The following is a 17919-nucleotide window of genomic DNA, read 5'->3' as shown; positions in this document are numbered from 1 at the left end:
CAGGCACAATCAAATATTAGCTAATGATAAATTACTCTATTGTTTAGACCACATACTTGACAGAAATACAAAGTTCAAATGTATTTAGATTTTCTGATGGAGCCCAAATACCTCTGACTGAGGTGGGGTTGTTTTTTTATTTTTGGTCTTGTTTTCCTTTTTTCTTAGTGTGGTAAGGCAGGCTATAAAAACAAAATGAATGTAAGGAGGTGTAGATTCAACTGCTTCCATCAGGTTACAAAATTATTTTAGGTAGGTACTATTGCGTGCTATAAGGATTATAGGGAATCAACCATCATCTCTCATTTGTTAGTCATTTCTAAGGAAATGAACATTTCTAAGGAATATTGTATCGTGGTTTGCAAACATGGGGCTCACTTGTTACACAGGCAACATATCTGTACCTTCTGTGTAAATTACAGCAATCATTTAACTAAATCATCCATACATATAATTAATATATTTTGTACTTACTGCTCTTGAAGCTTGATAGGGAGCATTCATGCTGAAAAATTCCTAAATCATTCGAAATCACTGACCACTCAGATAGTCCTAGTTAGTTTGAAACTAGAGCATACTTGCTATATTGTGAGCAAAAAACCTAAGTAAGATACTGGCTTGGTGGCCAACCACGAAATGATGCAAGAAGTGAAGCAAAAACTATACATAATTTAAGAAAACAATATTTCATCTAAATAATGAACAGAGCGATGGTAAATCTAGACAGTTGTACAGGTCAGTTTCACATTATGCATTGAAGCACCAATGAGGAAAGGATTTTTAGGATCTTCAAGTCATTCTGTATCATGATGGGCAGTGCCCTAGGTTTTTCCTAGAAAGTGACTAACCTAAATCACACTGTTTAGTCCGTATGATAGCACAAAACCATTGTGTAAGGACTCAGAGATGATAGGAAGCTAGCTGCTGAACATTGTTTAAAAGCACCTTTGTAACTAACTGTTTCATAAAGGGCCTGGAAAAGTACCAAAATATTTCACAGCTCTTAGATACTCAATGTGAAAATTATGTGCATTGTACCATTTTGCATTTCATTGTTTAGGTACTCTATTTGTTGGTCCAGTGTAATTAAAATAACCAAACTATTTGACATTTATCTTGTCATGGTTATGGCAAGAACCCTAGAATAATAATTAAGGCTATTTATCACCATTGATGAGGACCATATCCAAATGAGTTTGCTAGATGACTATTTCTTGAATAGCAGCAAGACTAGCATCTAGACATTGGTTGTCTTGGAAGTGAAAACATATTTCCCATGGCTACTGGGAATTTCTACTTAGTATTATTATTACTATTTGTCTTCTCCATTAGCAGGAACAATTTTGTTTTGTTTTGTTGGAGCATCTACCTTCAAATAGTGGGTAACAAATCTTTTTAAACCTTTTTTTTTTTTTTAACAACTGAGTTAACTCAATTTTTCTGTTAACAATATGTGCAGTGGGACTCGGAGAGGGACAGTACGTGGTTAATTCCAAATTGCATTATAATTATATATTTATGACCTTGCAGTAGGTTTTAACTTTCACTAGAATATAGTTGTGTCTTATGTCCTAGAGCTTTAAAGTTACTTAATCTACCCTGGGGGGACCTGATTCAGAAGTAGCTAGAAGCTGTCCAATTTTCTCACTGCTCTGCTCAACCTCCAGATTCCCATTTATCTTAGGTTCTCGTCAGTTGAGATATAGCTTTGCCTTCTCTCAAAATTTCTCTTGACGCTAAAATAGCAAGTTAATATTGAGCTTCAGAAAATACACATCTATGGATAAGATGAATAGAATTAACTGGTATTACTTATGAACCATAATTAAACTATTTATGGGTCTTTAGTAAACACTTTCTGTGGAAGACAAGGTATAACAGTCTAAGAATGATTTTTAAATTTATGCTAGTGGATTCTCCCAAATGATCTATCTGGGTATTCATTTATATTCCTCAAGAGAGATTGCCTATAAGTAGGACTTACCTGCTCTAAAGAACTGCAACCTCCGCATTTTCATTGCATCAGTAAATTAATAAGAATCAATGAATAAAATTCCGAAGTAGTCAGTTACATCTTTTCCTCATCTCTAATTTTACATACCCTAACTGACATTATATAGTCATCACTTCCGTGTGCCAATCAGTACTGAAAATAAACTCTTTTGCTCTCACACATTGTTATTTTATTGCTTTTTCTGTGCCTGAACGTTCTTTTTATTTTGAAACTGGAAAATTTAATCTAGTTGCCAGATGCTTTTGTTGCCTTACAGTTTCAAGTAGCACAGTAACTTAGAATATATAATAATAATCATCTTGCTTTGATTTCCATGTTACTAATATATAGATCATATAATGCTCCTCTGGTTTAAATGCTATCCTTTGTTGTGTTTTTTTTTCTCTTTCCTCAATAGGTGGAGTCTTTGAAGTTTTTAAAAGACAACAGTAATCGGATCTACTTGAAAAATTAAGTGAATTGATTTGTTTGGAACACTCTTTGACCGATTCTTTAACATTTAGCCACTGGGTAAGTTGAGTCAAGTATTTTCTATGTGGTTTGATTTCAAAATTATTGGAATGATCTCTCAAGACAAATATTAAGCTTTATGTGAAATTTTGATGCTCATAATTTGAGGCCCCCAAAACCTGTGAAAGAGGTCTGGAATGCTATCTAACTGAACTTCACCACATCAGCAGAACTATCCTGATGAGAAAGTTGAGAAGATTAGAAAATATTGTCATTTATAGTTTGAAACCAGATCCTTTCGTTTACTGTTCTAATGATTGTGTGCTTGTTGTAGTCTGCGGTAATGTGAGAACATCAGATTTTACTTTTAGTGAGATATTATGTACTGTATAGTATCAGATTCAGATCTAAGGTATCAGGCAGCAGTCTCCAACCCTTTGGGCTCCAGGGACTGGTTTGGTGGAAGACAGTGTTTACAGACTGAGGGCAGGGGATGGTGGTTTCAGGATGATTCAAGAGCAGTAGGGTTTGAGCTCCTGTGAGAATTCAGTGCTGGTACTCATCTGACAGGATGCAGGGCTTAGGCGGTAATGCTAGTGATGGCGAGCAGCTATAAATACAGACGAAGCTTCGCTCACTTGCCTGCCCTCCACACACCTCCTGCCATGTGGCCCGGGGATGGGGGGAGGGTGGTTGGGGTCCCCTGCTACCAGGAACATTTTCCCGACCCAGGGGTTGAAACTGTGTCTTCTGCATTGGCAGGCAGATTCTTTACTACTGCACCACCTGGGAAGCCCCTGAGTAAATTAGTAACTCTCCTCATTCTCATTTTGCAGAAGGCTTGGTTTCTGTGATAAGAATAGCAATTTGAAGGGCTTGCTTAATACAGCTTCTTTGTTGCACTGTGTTACTTCCGAATGCTCTTAAGGTACAGAATTCTTAACCAGGAAGAGTTTAGGCTTTTAGCAAATTTTGGGGCTGCCAAGCCAAAATTTAGTGGGAATAGGACTTTGGTTACTGTTAAGATGTCAGTATAGTAAAGCCTGCTCTGTCAAACAGATTTTTAAAGTCAGAAATCTAAACAATACTGGTTTTAGGGTTTGGTAATTTTTGTTTTAACCAGGCAAATGCTTACTTCCTTATACAGTAACAGAAAACGTGGAAAAATTTTTGTATTCCTAGTCCAGGTCACAAGATTTGAGTTTCTGAAATTCTATGTTTTATTCATGATTCTAAATTGTGCAGCTTGTTACTAATTTTCCTCTGGATAAACTGAAGGTATTTAAAAATCTGATGAATGATGGTAAATGAGAACAAAGTGTCTAACCATTCAGGGAACAGACTTAAAAACCAAACTAACAGTGTCTGCTTTACCTGTGGGCATCTTCAGATGTGATGGGTCAGATGGTTTTTCAGAGATACTGTCGAGTATGGTATAGGCATTGCTAACAATTGCTGTAGCTTTGTCTAGAATAATCTTCCTTTGGCAATGTCCCTGGAACTTTATTTGTTTGTATAGCTTTTGAGCATCCAGTGAGTGCAGAGATATTAAGTATGGAAACCCAGGGAACCTTTTGATGTGGCCTGAATGGGTTCATGGACCCAAGATTCATCTGTGACCAGTAATATTTACTGTTATGGGCACGTGGTACTTTGGGAAATTTTTTAGGGTAACTCAGTGGACATGAATTTGAGCAAACTCTGGGAGATGGTGGAGGACAGGGGAGCCTTTCATGGGGTCACAGAGTCAGACACAACTTAGTGACCGAACACCAACAACAAAGCAGATGAAAAACCCCTCAGGAAGAGAAATGGTAAAGAAGTTTCAAAAGCAAAACCTTAATTTCTTCAGTAGCCATGATGGAAGATGAAAATTGATACTCTGAACTACTCACTTAAATGTCTTTGTCTGCCACATTTCATTTTCCATCTGCTCACAGGGATTGACTTATACAATTATTCCCCAAGTACCCCAGAGTACAACGGTTAAATTTGGTTGGTGGGACCTAATTTAAATTATGTTTAGGAAACTGTTCTGTAAGTGCCTCGTGAGAATGGACGTTGGCCTTCCTGCTTATCTCACTATGAATTCTGAGCACCTTTGGTTAAGTCAGTCACTGTGTTTTAAAATAATTTTTCTTTTGAGTTACATAAGGACACAACTCAATTCATAAGGTTACATGAGGATTAAACTCTTGGCAGGTGGTAGAGACTCAGTAACTTGTAGTAATAATAACAATGGTGATTCACCGTGGTTAAGTCACAATCATGGTTTAAACGTAACAGTAATTGTATTTTGTTAATCACATGACTGATTCTTTAGCCTGTCATTGTGGACATAGCTCATAGAGATGAGTACTTCTTCTCCATTAAACCAAATACTTGTTGAAATACTCCATAAAAACAAATACTTGTTTTGGTAAGAAACACATCATATGAAACTGGCCAGCTTTTTCCATGCCGTATATGACATCATCAGCAAGTTGTCAATCACTTTATCTGTGAGCCTGGTCTTGTCCATTGACTCAAGCAAGGATTTTTTTTTCAAATAATAAATTTTTAAAATGTGTCCATTTTCCCCCACTCCAAATTGCTAGTAATAGAAAACAGGGCAAATAAAAAGGGAAAGTTTGCATGATAAAATTTTACATGATAAAAAAACTGTCATCATTAGGATCCTTTTATGGTATTTTTTGTAAAAAGATAAGAAATACAAATTACTTTATAATAATATGACTTTTCATGTCCTGCCATTGTCCTGCAAGTAGCCAGTGCTTTTGACTGATCTTGACCTTATTCATTTTCAGGTACTAGTAGCTGAACTATATAGACCTTTAAATCAAGTGCACAGAGTTATATGCTCTCATTGCATTGAATGCAGTTTTTTCAGAATTATGTAAGTAGTGTGTCTTCTTTAAGCTGAGGAAAGATAAGACGGAGGGTGCAAATTGTTAGCATTCACCAGGTGTTACGCAGAGTCAGGTTTTTGCTATAGCTGCTACATCTCTGAAAAGTAAGAATAAAGGATTCTATATTCATTTGAGAAAATCGGATTTCAGAGAAGTAATTAATTTGTTGAGAATTCCATAGTTATGATAGTAATTTTAAGAGTCAGAAGTTTATCAAAATCTTACTTTGAATTAGAAAATCCAAACTATGTAATTCTATTTCCTGTAGAAATTGCTGTATTTTCTGATTTCCCCAGACTCGGTTTTCATCCATCCATCTGCTCCTTTATATGTTTTTATGGTTATTTTTGTCATTACTTATACCAATATGGAAAATAAAACGGAAGATTTTTAATCCATTTTATTTAGACACATTTTTCCTGGTGGCTCAGATGGTAAAGAATCTGCTTGCAATGCAGGAGACCTGGGTTTGATCCCTGGATTGGATTGATCCTTTGGAGTAGGAAATGGCTACCCACGCCAGTATTCTTGCCTGGAAAATTGCATGGACAGAGGAGTCTGGTTGGCTACAGTCAGTGAGGTCGCAGAGAGTCGTACATGACTGAGCATGCATGCATATGCATAAAGATTTGATGAAGTTTCAAATAAGTTTTGCTCTCTGTTCTCTATGATTTGATACAGCTTTTCCTGCTGTTACATATAATTCAGAGCAAACTTCCTTGTGTTGTGACCTTCAAAATATTTACTTTAAATAGGGCCATTTTTATAGGTTTTTCATATGCCTACAATTCTTCTGTTGGATCCTTTATGTTTTAAGTCAGCTGAAGAGAGTTTTACTAAACCAATATGAGACCTATGGATTTATAAGCTCTTCCACAGATTGTGATTTGTTTGGTCATTACAGTCTGTGTGAATGGAGCCCATTACTGTTAGCTTCTCGGGCTACAGGATTTCACTTTTTCAAAATTATCTTTTAACCTTTTGTATAAAATTTCACTCTTCCTGCTTTGTTTTTCAAGCACGTCACTGGACTATGCCTAGATTCATTCATACATTCCCTTACCCTTCATTTTTTCATCATCAGCAAGATTAATTAAACCAGTAGTCTGAGCAGAGTACATTTTGTTCCTTGAACCTTCTGTAGCCATTTGGGGAACTGACTGAGGGTTGATTTTCTATCATTTCATGGTACTCCCTCCTGCCTCTCCTTCCTGCCGCTTCCTTTAGCTTACAGTGTAGGATGGCTGTGTGTGGCAGGACCCCTTCTCTTTTATTGGCCATGGAGAACCTGCACGATGGAACTGACTAATCATATGCCTTGTATCTAGGGTAACCTGAATAATTATTTGCGTAATGCTTTACAGTCTGCCAATGGCTTCCACGTTGGATGCTCTCACTTAAATCAAGAACTGTTGTGTGGCTACTCCTTACATTTAATTTTGTGTGTGAGGAAACGGAGGCTCTGGGGGTTGCAGTGGAATGATTTGCTCCAAGTCACAGCATTAGAGAGTCATAGGAGCAGGACTCAGCCCTGGTTCTCCCAACTTCAGACAGCATGTCATTCGACGCCAGGCCACCGGTCTGGTTGGCTGTGCTGTGCTGTGTGCTGGGCGTGTTCAAATACAAGAGATTCATTGATATCATCTGTATATTCTGTTTAGCATGAGACATGTGAGTAGATGCCGTATTGGAGTTTGGGGGAAGAACCAGATCTCACAGTTTTAAGGAATCTTGAAGGCAGTGCACCTTTGCTTCCTTGATGATACGGTGAAATTCACCAATCACTCCCTTGCTCTGAGAATCTCACAGATTCCAGGCAGCATCCCTGCAGATCAAGAATGGCTTTTGGAATTTCGGTTCTCTTGGCAGTTACAGTTTTCACTGTGAATGACTAGATTGGGTATTGGAGAGCATCACCCACTAGAGAGATCTTCATGCTTTATCTCTTCTCTCTGAAACTCCTTGTTCTTGTTTGGTCATTCAGTGGTGTCCTACCCTTTTGCTACTCCATGGTCTCTAGCCCATCAGGCTCCTCTGTCCATGGGGTTTCCCAGGCAAGAATATTGGAGTGGGTTGCCATGCCCTTCTCCAGGGGATCTTCCCAACCCAGGGACTGAAACTGCGTCTCCTAATTCTCCTGCATTTCAGGCAGATTCTTTACTGCTGAACTAGCTGAGAAACCCTGGAGTCCCATTAATCCTTTGTATTCTTCTCCTGTCGTGTTTTTGTGTATATTTTTGTGTTCGCGCTTTTTCGTAAAGTGATTCCTGTAGGAATTTTTACCCCACCTGCCACTCTGTAAGCTGCTTGAAGGGAAAGACTGCACCTTTATTTCATTGGTGTCCTCTTCAGCCTTGAAGATAGTGGTTGGAAAAAAACTAGTAGATATTCCATAAATAAGTGTTGAATTTAATGAAAACGTTTGATTATGAGCTTTCATCTCGGATTCATTTTGGGAGCTTCAAATTGGTACCTGGGCACAGATTTAATTTTAATCATAGTAGGGAGATGAATTAGCAAGTCTTTGTGTGTGTGAGTTGCTCAGTCATGTCTGACTCTTTGCGACACCATGGCTGTAGCTTGCCAGACTCCTCTGTCATAGGATTCTCTAGGCAAGAATACTGGAGTGGGTTGCCATGCCCTTCTCCAGGGCATCTTCCCCAGCCAGGGATCGAACCTGAGTCTCCCTCATTTCAGGCAGATTCTTTACCATATGAGCCACCAGGAAAGCCATAAACAGATTTATATGCTTTGTAAGTGATCTTTTCAAATGCAAAAAATTTGTCTTGAAGTAAAATAACAACAGAGCCATAAACAGATTTATATGCTTTGTAGGTGATCTTTTCAAATGCAAAAAATTTGTCTTGAAGTAAAATAACAACACCCCCCACCACCCCCCTGCAAACAAAACAAAACTCCATACATTCTTCTACAAAGGTGCTTTATTGTCCCTGTCTTGGCCATGAGAACAAAAATAATTGATCTCTGTGAAGACTTAATGAGATAAAATAGCAGTGGGCTCTGTTTGGAGGCTTCCTAGAAGGTACGGCTGTAGCTGTGCTGTGAGTGTGGAGCATGGCTGTCACAGGCTTAGCACTAAGGATGCCCATTCAACTTGGCCTGTGTTGCTGGGAAGCCCCTGAAAATTTTTGAGCCAAAGAGTGATGTCATCAGAGCTGCACTTTAGGAAACTGAATCGGGCTGGGTTGTGTTGGATGGCGTGGGGGTAGAGGTGAGGGTGGGGTGAGTGGGTGCAAGAGTCCCTGAAAGCCTCTTAGGAGGCACTTAACATTAATTCACACAAGAAGCTGTCACCTCCTGTTATGCCCTTTCCCTCGCCTCCCACACGTACATCACAGATGAAAGCACTGTTAAGAAAACCTTAGTGAACACTTAAATCCCAAGTTCAAGGAATTCTTTCTTTTTTATTGTATCAAAGTATAGTTGATTTACAATATTGCCTTCGTTTTAGGTGTACACCATAGTGATTCATTGTTTTTATTTTTATAGTTTACACTCCATCTATCATGGCTATACTATCCTGCGCTGGAATTCTGACTTAACTTCCTCCAGTCTTTTCCTTAGCTTCTCACTTCTTGATTCTGCATCCTCATGCCTTTGTGGCTACTTTCAGCTCAAAGTATTTCCCTTAAGACTCTGCTGATGCCTCCACAAGTGACTACTTCTGAGAATTGTCCCTGGATTCCATACACCCAATGCCTGAGGGCACAGTGCCTAGACCTGTCCTATGAAAATTTGACAGTTTTACCCAAAGCACCTTCGATCTGACTTTGTGCAGTGGAGGGTCAGATAGGTGTTGAGGGCCTGAATTGCAGTGACAGCAATCCGGGTTGACAGGACACAGACAAGATAAGAGAGCATGTGCAGGAGGCCCATATAGGGCTGCCTGATTGGATGTAGGAGGTGTGTGTGTATGTGTGTGCACATGTGCTTCTGGGGGCGGGGAGCAGGAGGAAGCTGTCAGTGATGACACCGGGCTTTGAGAGTTTGAATAGGATTTTTAATAGAAAAAGGGAAGTGAATCCAGAAGCTGGCTTGGGCTGTAGGATGATGAATTTGTGTACCAGTTGAGTTTGAGATAAAAGTAGATAAAAAGCATGTATTTTCTACTACTTGACTTCTTTTTTCCCACGAGGATTTATAGCTGGAAACAGGAAATCATTGGAAGCCTTGAGTCTTCTTCCTCTTTTTGCTGTTCTTCCAGCTCCTTAAATGTTTCCCAAGAGCTCAGGATGGTTTTAGGTTTTCTCAACCTTACCCCTGCCAAAATCCCCCACAAATTCACCTCTCCAAGAACATGTGTACTTATCAGAGTACTCACAGCAGCCAGAAGTGTGTCTTTCAGCCTCCTAAAATAAAAACATTTGGGAAAAATATAGCTGTCCTCTCCTTTTGACAAGCATGAACATTGTCACCTTACGACTTGCTGAAATAGCTCAGCAAAGGAACACTTTTGTGCAGGCTGGAAAATCAAGGGAATGCAAAAACACGGGCACTTCCTCTTTCCTTTGCTATGAGGCATTCAACGGAGACAGTCTAGTTCAGGGAAGCAGGGGCATTTTTACTTGAGCACTAAACTCAAAGAATTGTATTAGCCATTCGAATCAGTATGTATTAGCCTTTCAAATCAAAAGTCGTTCTCTAAATTGGTGGTATTTCTAACAATAACATCCTTAGGCTCTTAAATTTGGCGGTAGCAGAGAGCCAGCTGGTCCCAGTGTAATCCACTCCCATCCCCATCCACTGAGGAGTTTCTGAATTTCAGCAGAGATATTCTTGATTCAATCAGTTTAAAAGCATATAATGATCCTGTAATTATAATTTGTCATTACCTTGTGTACTAATGATTAAAGCAAACATTTAATAACCAAAGGGCAGTAAATATATTTTAGATCTTGAGCCATAAAAAGATTTCCATTAACAGAATGTTTTTTGCACAAATAAATTATTCATTGACTGTAGCAGAGCTTGAGCCTGTCATCAGCCTTAAGTGGAAATTTTGAGAACACCAATCATCACAGACGCCAACACTAAGTTGGCTTGAGCCTCCATCCTTCTTACATGGAACCTGAACTTTTTTGGCTATTTATAAGAGCTTTAATTTGGTTAAATTCAATGAATATTTATGGCATTTCTGCCATATGCAATTCAGTGTTCTGGTGGTTGGAGGACTACAATGATGAGTAAGTCTGCATTTTAGTCTTTAAGTTGCTTATACACCTAAAAGAGGGACAAGATTGGTACATACATGACTTGGATATAAGAAGGCTTAAATAGCAACCTCAGAAATGTATAAATAAAATTTGTTGCAAATTCAGGGGAGAAAGAAATCACATGCATTTTCTCATGGGAACGGGGAGGGAAGGGTTTGGAGATCAGGAAGTGTTCCCTGAGGAAGGCTTTTAAGATGGGCAAGGTTTTGACAGATGGAGAGAATTATAACCACATAGGCAAAGAGTTGGGATGTATAATGTGGATGTCACTGGAATGAAAAGTAACTTGGTATGTTTGGAACATAGCATTGGTAAGTGAAGAGGAGACATGAAAGAAGAGGAAAGAGAGGTACCTAGAGATTTAGAGAGTATAGAAGGCTTTCAGTGAGTAATTAGCACATCAGTTTGGTAGACATTAAAGAACCACTTTTGAGCTAAGGAGTGATGTGATTGGATTATATTTTTGAAATATACCTCACCTCGTAAGTAAGAGGTAGAAAACCTGGAGGTCAACAAATTAAAGAGCCATTGAAATTGTCTCCATGAGAGGTAATACATTTCTGAACTAAGTTGGTGGTAATAGGAATACAAAGGAGGGCACAGATGAGAGCGATGATACAATTATTTGTCTACAGGTTTGGCACATGATTGCCTACATGACGGGTAGAAAAGAGGAAGGAGTTTAAAATTCCATTCAACAACTTTAGGCAGTTTTTGAATCCAGTCAACATTTGTGGAAAACCAAAGTCATATGCAAGACATTGTACTCTGTGCTAGAGTTGTGTAGTAAGGAAAATGAGAAAGCTCCTGTCTCTGAATGGCTGAAAATTTGGTTGGGGACATAAATGTGCTCAACCAAAATCCAAAGCAGATCATGATTAGTGTGATCACAGGAGATATGAGAGAGTGGTACTTGTGTTAATTTTGATGCTGGAAAAGTGGAGAAACATCTAGGGGAGAGGACACTTGGGCCTGGAAGATCCGAAAGAGGAATCCAAGATATTTTCGGTCTCAGAAACATAGTGGGAAAAACTAAGAGAGCCAAGTATCAAAGAAGCTGAGGGGGGAGATCCTTACAGGTAGAGGATCTCTTACTTATTGCCCCTGGGATGTCAGATTCTGAGCTGGGAGCTCTGTGTTTAAGGAAGGAGCATCCCACAATGCTCAGTGATGCGGAGCGGTAACAATGTTATCTAAGGAAGGGCCCCTGCATTCAGCAATTTAAGGATTAGGAGTGGTTTTTTGAAGAGGTTTCAGTTGGATAGAGATTAGCCTGGTGGCTCAGATGGTACAGAATCCGCTTGCAATGCAGGAGACCTGGGTTCAATCCGTGGGTTGGGAAGATGCCCTGGAGAAGGAAATGGCTCCCCACTCCAGTATTCTTGCCTGGAGAATCCCATGGACAGAGGAGTCTGATGCGCTACATACAGTCCATGGTCTCTTAAAGAGTCGGACATGACTGAGTGACTAACTCGGTTGAGTAGGGAAGGAAATACTCTAAAGGTTATTCCTAGTTTTGAAGCCCCAGTACTTTGGCCACCTGATGGGAAGAGCTGACTCATTGGAAAAGACCCTGAAGCTGGGAAAGATTGAGGGCGAGAGGAGATGGGAACAGCAGAGGAAGAGATGGTTAGATAGTATCACAGACTCAATGGACATGAGTTTGAGCAAACTCCAGGAGAAAGCAAAGGACAGGAAAGCCTGGCGTGCTGCTGTCCATAGGGTCTCAGAGAGTTGGACATGACTGAGCGACTGAACATCAACAGCAATCTTGAAGATAGAAGTAAACTCTAGACTGAGCTTTCCTCAGTGATTTATCCTTGATGCGTCAAGTTTACAGGAACAGTAGATCTGATTGCGCCAGGTGGTCTTCGAGGTACCCCCTCGAGAATGTGTTTGTTCTGAGCAGTTTAGTTGCTCAGTCGTTTCGACCCTTTGCAACCCCACGGACTATAGCTGGCCAGGCTCCTCTGTCCATGGGATTCTCCAGGCAAGAATACTGGAGTGGGTTGCCATCCCCTTCTCCAGGGGATCTTCCCGACCCCGGGATGGAACCTGGGTCTCCCACGCTGCAGGCAGATTCCTTACCATCTGAGCCACCTACTCCTGAGAAGTCTTTGCTCATTGTACATTGCAAGCGTCTTGAATTCCTAGATGATTTTCTCACAGGTTGGAGATTTCAACACTGACTCCCAGCCTCCCTCTTTCTCACTTCCTCCTTCCCACCCCTTCCCTTTAAGCACCCAGCTGGTTAGGGTGCGCATATTTGCCACACCCTTGGCTCAAGGTCAGGGAAGTCCTCGGGCTTTCCTTGGCACTTTTCCCAAGTGGAAGGAGATTTCGACAGAGAACAATCCAGGGAAGTGCACGCACACATAGACACATATGCACACACACCAGTTCTTTTCCTGTCCTTCAAGATATTCATGTGCCAGTAAACAGACGAAACAGACCGTCACTTACAGGCATGTTGTCTCACATTCACCCTGAGAAAACAGGGCGGGGATGCAGTCATCTAGTAGGAGGTAATGGGGACAGCATTTAGGAACAGTGATAGAACTTAGAGAAAAAAATTAAAGGAGTAACACATTACTATAAAATGTGAAGGGATGGCATTGTGTCAAGGTTATGTTTAGTGGACTTTTAAAACATCAATTAATACAGTAAATTGAACACAATAAAAGAATTTTCGCAGAGGTGCTCATATTACTACAGAGGGGAATTTTAAATTGCATCAGGCCACCCTGTAATTTGAAAGGAACGAAAGGAGAGAATTTAAAAGGAGAGTAGAGTAGAGCAAGACGCAATTGCTTCTTTACCCCTCAGATGGTGTGTGTTAATTATCACCCATTCATTCATTTATCCATTCACCCACACTTGATCACTCAATCAATAAACGTTTGCCAACTTCCTATCATGTCTTGAGCTGAGTGCTAGGAAATATAACTGAGTAGAGGGGGCAAAATGTAACATTTTAAATACAGTACATCCTTCTTATGGGAAACTAGGCAATAGAAGTTTTCCCTGTTTTATTAATATTAGTGTGTATTAGTCACTCAGTCGTGTCTAACTCTTTGTGACCGACCCCATGGACTGTAGTCCACCAGGCACCTCTGTCCATGGGATTCTCCAGGCAAGAATACTGGAGCAGGTTGTCATTTCCTTCTTCAGGGGATCTTCCCAACCCAGGGATCAAACCTGGGTCTCCTGCACTGCAGGCGGATGCTTTACCGTCTGAACCTCTAGGGAATCCCACCGCTTGATAGAAGCACATTTATGAGGTGAGTATTATATACTCCTGATTTTACTGCTCAACGCCGACTTTCTGCCATTGCAAATCCTAAAATGGGTTCAACTTGCTACAATACAGTAATCCAGCTTTACTAGATGAGTGGTTATGGGACTTGTCAGAACTTCTAGAGAAACTGTTACGTGTTCTCATCAGACTTTACCTACTACAGGAAAATGGGAATTTCTTTTCCTTAAGAATTCAATCAGCAGGATGATTAATCAGGCTGCTTTTCCTCTGTCTTATCAGAAGCCTTGGGCTAGATAGGGTCAATAAGCTTTTTTGTGTCGCCATAGAAATGTCCTCAGGGAATTCCTCCAAACGTAGGGTCACTATTTGCCTTCTGAGACTCAGACAAGATCTTTGCAACCAGCAGTCACTGAGTCTGACTTAGACTGGTCTCCTCGGGCTCAGTAAACTTGAGAATGTTATTGATATGTTCCTTGCCAGCTAATTCTTTCTCTTTTTACTCTTTTTTATTACCCCTTCTTGCCTCATTTTAATAATTTTCTGCTCTTTTTCCAACTGGCAACTGTAGCTAATAGGTTTGTGTCTGGCAGGAGTTGTTTTAATATCAGCTTGGTGATGCGTAAGAAAACAAGACCTTCATTTTCAGCATATATTCATGTTTTGAGGTCAGATATAGGATGGTGTCATGTGTTAAGTCTATTTTAAATGGTCAAAAATTTAAGGTGAACTAAGAAACCTGTGGCACTTTTGTTCCAGAACTCTTAATCTTGGGTTCTTTTGTTTCCAAGTAAAATAAAAAATATATGTGTGTCATATTTCCTTAAATGGCAATAATTTTCATTATAAGCGGCAGCAATTTTTTATTATGTCAAAAGAAAATTTTGAGTTTTTGCAGTTGATGAACATAGTAACATAGATTTTTACAGAGATACTAAAATATTGTAATTAAACTATGTTAACTTGAAAGTTTTATTATACATACTTTAAGAATGCACTAACCCAAATTTGGAAGTATTTATTGACAAAAATAAAATGTTTATGTGGATTTTTTTTATTCTACAGAGAGAGAAAGCAATTTCACTTTGGTATTATTTTCTAAATAGTATGCATTTATGCCTGCCTATACTGTTTTCTAAATCCATGGCCATGGAGAGGACAGGAACTGGTCTGATGTGTGTACCTAGATCACTCATTCATTCACTCATTTATTCATTCATCCAGGATAGGGATGGATGGATGTTGATCAGTGACTAATATTTTCCATTTCAATAAATGCAAGTAAAGTAAATGTTTTTAACTGGAAAATATAGCATTAATGGAGAGTGAGGAATTACATGTCACACTCTAGGTTGTTGTAAGTGGATGGAAAACTGCCATCTGGTCAGGAAATACATAACAGCATCATTTTAATAAATTATTGATTAATTAAGTATGAAATTCTCTTTGATCATCTACAGGTAAAAGGGATGTATTCTTTTCAAAATATCTAGAACTGTATGCGTGCTTTTAAATTTATGTGCTGTGAACTTTTGCCAGTGGCAGGAACAAGACTTGAAATACTTAGTTATCAAGAAATTTTCTGCTATATTAAAAAAAAAAGAATATTAAAAGAATTAGAAAGATAAATATGTACCTGGTCCAGAGTCAATACTCAATAAATATATGTTATATGGAAAAAAAAGAAATTTTCTGCTAGTTACAGTAGAAGAGTTCAGAGCCCTCATCTAAGCTTTTATTCTTAAGCTGTTTAAACATATACCTAATGGAAATTTATCCTTAAGAATTTTATGATAAGACATTTTGTTTTACAGTTAGCTACAGATATTAAAAATTTTCTATATCAGACATTTTATATTTGTATTTTTTGACACAAATAAGATTGTCTTATACAGTATATGAGAAATAATATTTGTTCACTTGTGATTTTACTTAGAATTTAGAGGTGAGCCAGTGGACAAAGAAAACTTAATCTTTAATTGAAGATATACATATTACTTTATTTTAAACATTGCTAGGATTATAATCACATTTTTAATGTGCCCCATTTTACATACATATGTTTGACGCAGTTTGGAAATCTGATAAAAATTTAAATTGAAATAAATTAATTCCATTTTAAGGTTGGCACTGTGAATTATTCTTCAGAACAGATGTAATTAGTTAACATTTTTCTGAAGCACACATTTTAAAATCTTTTTACTCATAATATCATTATCACTTAAACCCTCTTTTAGAAATCTTAGAGAATTATGTTTGGAAATGTTCTGTATAAATTCTGTAATGTCTATTATAAATAGGTATCTTTGAGTTTGTATATTTAGTAATAATATACATAACTGATGAGAAGGATGACTCTTGGTAACTCTGTGATAGCTAAGTCTTATTTTGTAACATTATTGAAACCTTAATGAGTGATTTCTGAATTTAATAGTACTAACGTTACATGGCAACACATAAACAATATGTGGATAGTTAACTGTTGTAGGGGCTTCCCAGGTGGCCCTAGTGGTAAAGAATCCGCCTGCCAATGCAAGAGACACTGGAGATGCAGGTTCAGTCCCTAGGTTGGTAGTATCCCTTGGAGGAGCACATGGCAATCCATTCCAGTACTCTTACCAGGAAAGTCCCATGGACAGAGGAACTTGGCAAGCTATGGTCCATGGGGTCGCATCTAGTCAGACATGACTGAGTGACTCAGCACACATATACACCTCACTGCGGTAGGTAGGGAACAGTGATTGGTTGGAAAATTCGTCGGTTGCAATGTCAGGAAACTGTCCAGGTTCTTGCCCTGGGTCTCATAGACTATGGATCTTGTGCAAGTAATTCAACCTTCCCTTATTCCACTACCCACCCTCTTAATTTTTATATATATAATATAATTGCATATTCATATACATCTGCAAAACCTCTAAAAGTCTTCCTCTGTTTAAAATAATAATCTGTGAGATTCTAAAGAAGAGTTGGAAGGCAAAAACCCGGTGGCTTGCTTTCATGACAGTCTTGAGGGAGGGTTGATTAGAAGCCAAGCTTGGTTTGGACATAAGTGCACACAACCTGGGATTCGGCTATTGCCACCAATATTTGTGAGGCCTCCAGGGCCGGAGTTCAAATGGAGGCCCACGGGCTTTCTTCTTGACTGAGTCAGTGGTTCTTTATTTGTAAAGAATGTGAATTTGCCGGGATTTTATCTGACCAGTTTAAGTTGTGGATTTGGTGAGAATAATTTTCTGGCTCCTTCTTGCTGTTTTGAGTAGTTAATTACATCCTCATCAAATAATGAATTTGTAATGTCCTGTTAGTGAATTTTATATGGGTGATGCTTAGTCAAAGGTTGCTTACTTTCATTGTTTCGGGCTTTATAAAGTTAAGCAGATTGACTTTGTCTAACCCCACACTTTGCAGTGTCACAGCCCACAAACCTTGGGGGCATTTGAACTCCTTTGATTGTAGATTGGAGCACAGAGATTGGGCACGAGATAAGGAAAAGCGTCTCCTGGGCCTAAAACAGCTGTAGTCCGGAGCTGGGACGTTTAAGACTACAAGACAACTGGATGCCAGTGACAGAGGCGCCCATGTAGTTGTTGGCACATTTCTTTTGTGTATTTGTGGTGTGGGGGCTTTCTGAGGCGTGGGACCCAAGGCAGGAGCGCCTCCTGCCTTGAGATGTGGCCTCTGCTTTTGTTTCTGGGCTTGAGCATCCTCCTGAGGGGCACCGTCTGCGGAGACAGCAGAGCACTTCCCTCCTGAGGACACTAGGGGGAGCTAGCGCAGGAAGGCGTAGCAGATGGCGCTGTGACTTGCTGTCAAGCAACCCGTGGGCTTTTCTAAGTCCTTGCTGGCAACTTAGAAATACTTGGTTGGGACTTTTCTAGGGGACTGGAGGTCCTCTCTGAGCAGGTGGGGCTGGAAAAAGAGCTGTGGCTAATTGGTGTTGATGCCACTTCATCTGTATATGCCTGTAGGCTGAGAGGGTCTGGAAGTGTTTGGGCAGCTCATTTCCAAGTCAGTTAAGTGCTCCCTTCACTTCCATAGGGATGGGGAGAGACACTT

General features: G+C 39.4%; 1 protein-coding gene across 9 annotated transcripts in view; it reads left to right on the top strand.

The window, feature by feature from the left end:
* Window positions 1-17919, top strand: part of HIVEP2 (HIVEP zinc finger 2) — a 207471-nt gene that overhangs the window by 113616 nt on the left and 75936 nt on the right. For all 9 annotated transcript variants that reach the window (XM_061130370.1, XM_061130374.1, XM_061130377.1 and 6 more), the window contains one exon: window positions 2412-2524. The gene's annotated coding sequence lies outside the window, so the exon portion shown is untranslated. The remainder of the gene's footprint in view (window positions 1-2411; window positions 2525-17919) is intronic.

Source organism: Dama dama, chromosome 26 (genome assembly GCF_033118175.1).
Source record: "Dama dama isolate Ldn47 chromosome 26, ASM3311817v1, whole genome shotgun sequence".
NCBI classification, from domain to species: Eukaryota; Metazoa; Chordata; class Mammalia; order Artiodactyla; family Cervidae; genus Dama; species Dama dama.
The sequence above is the reverse complement of the archived record's forward strand: the minus strand, read 5'-3'. Positions and strand labels throughout refer to the sequence as shown.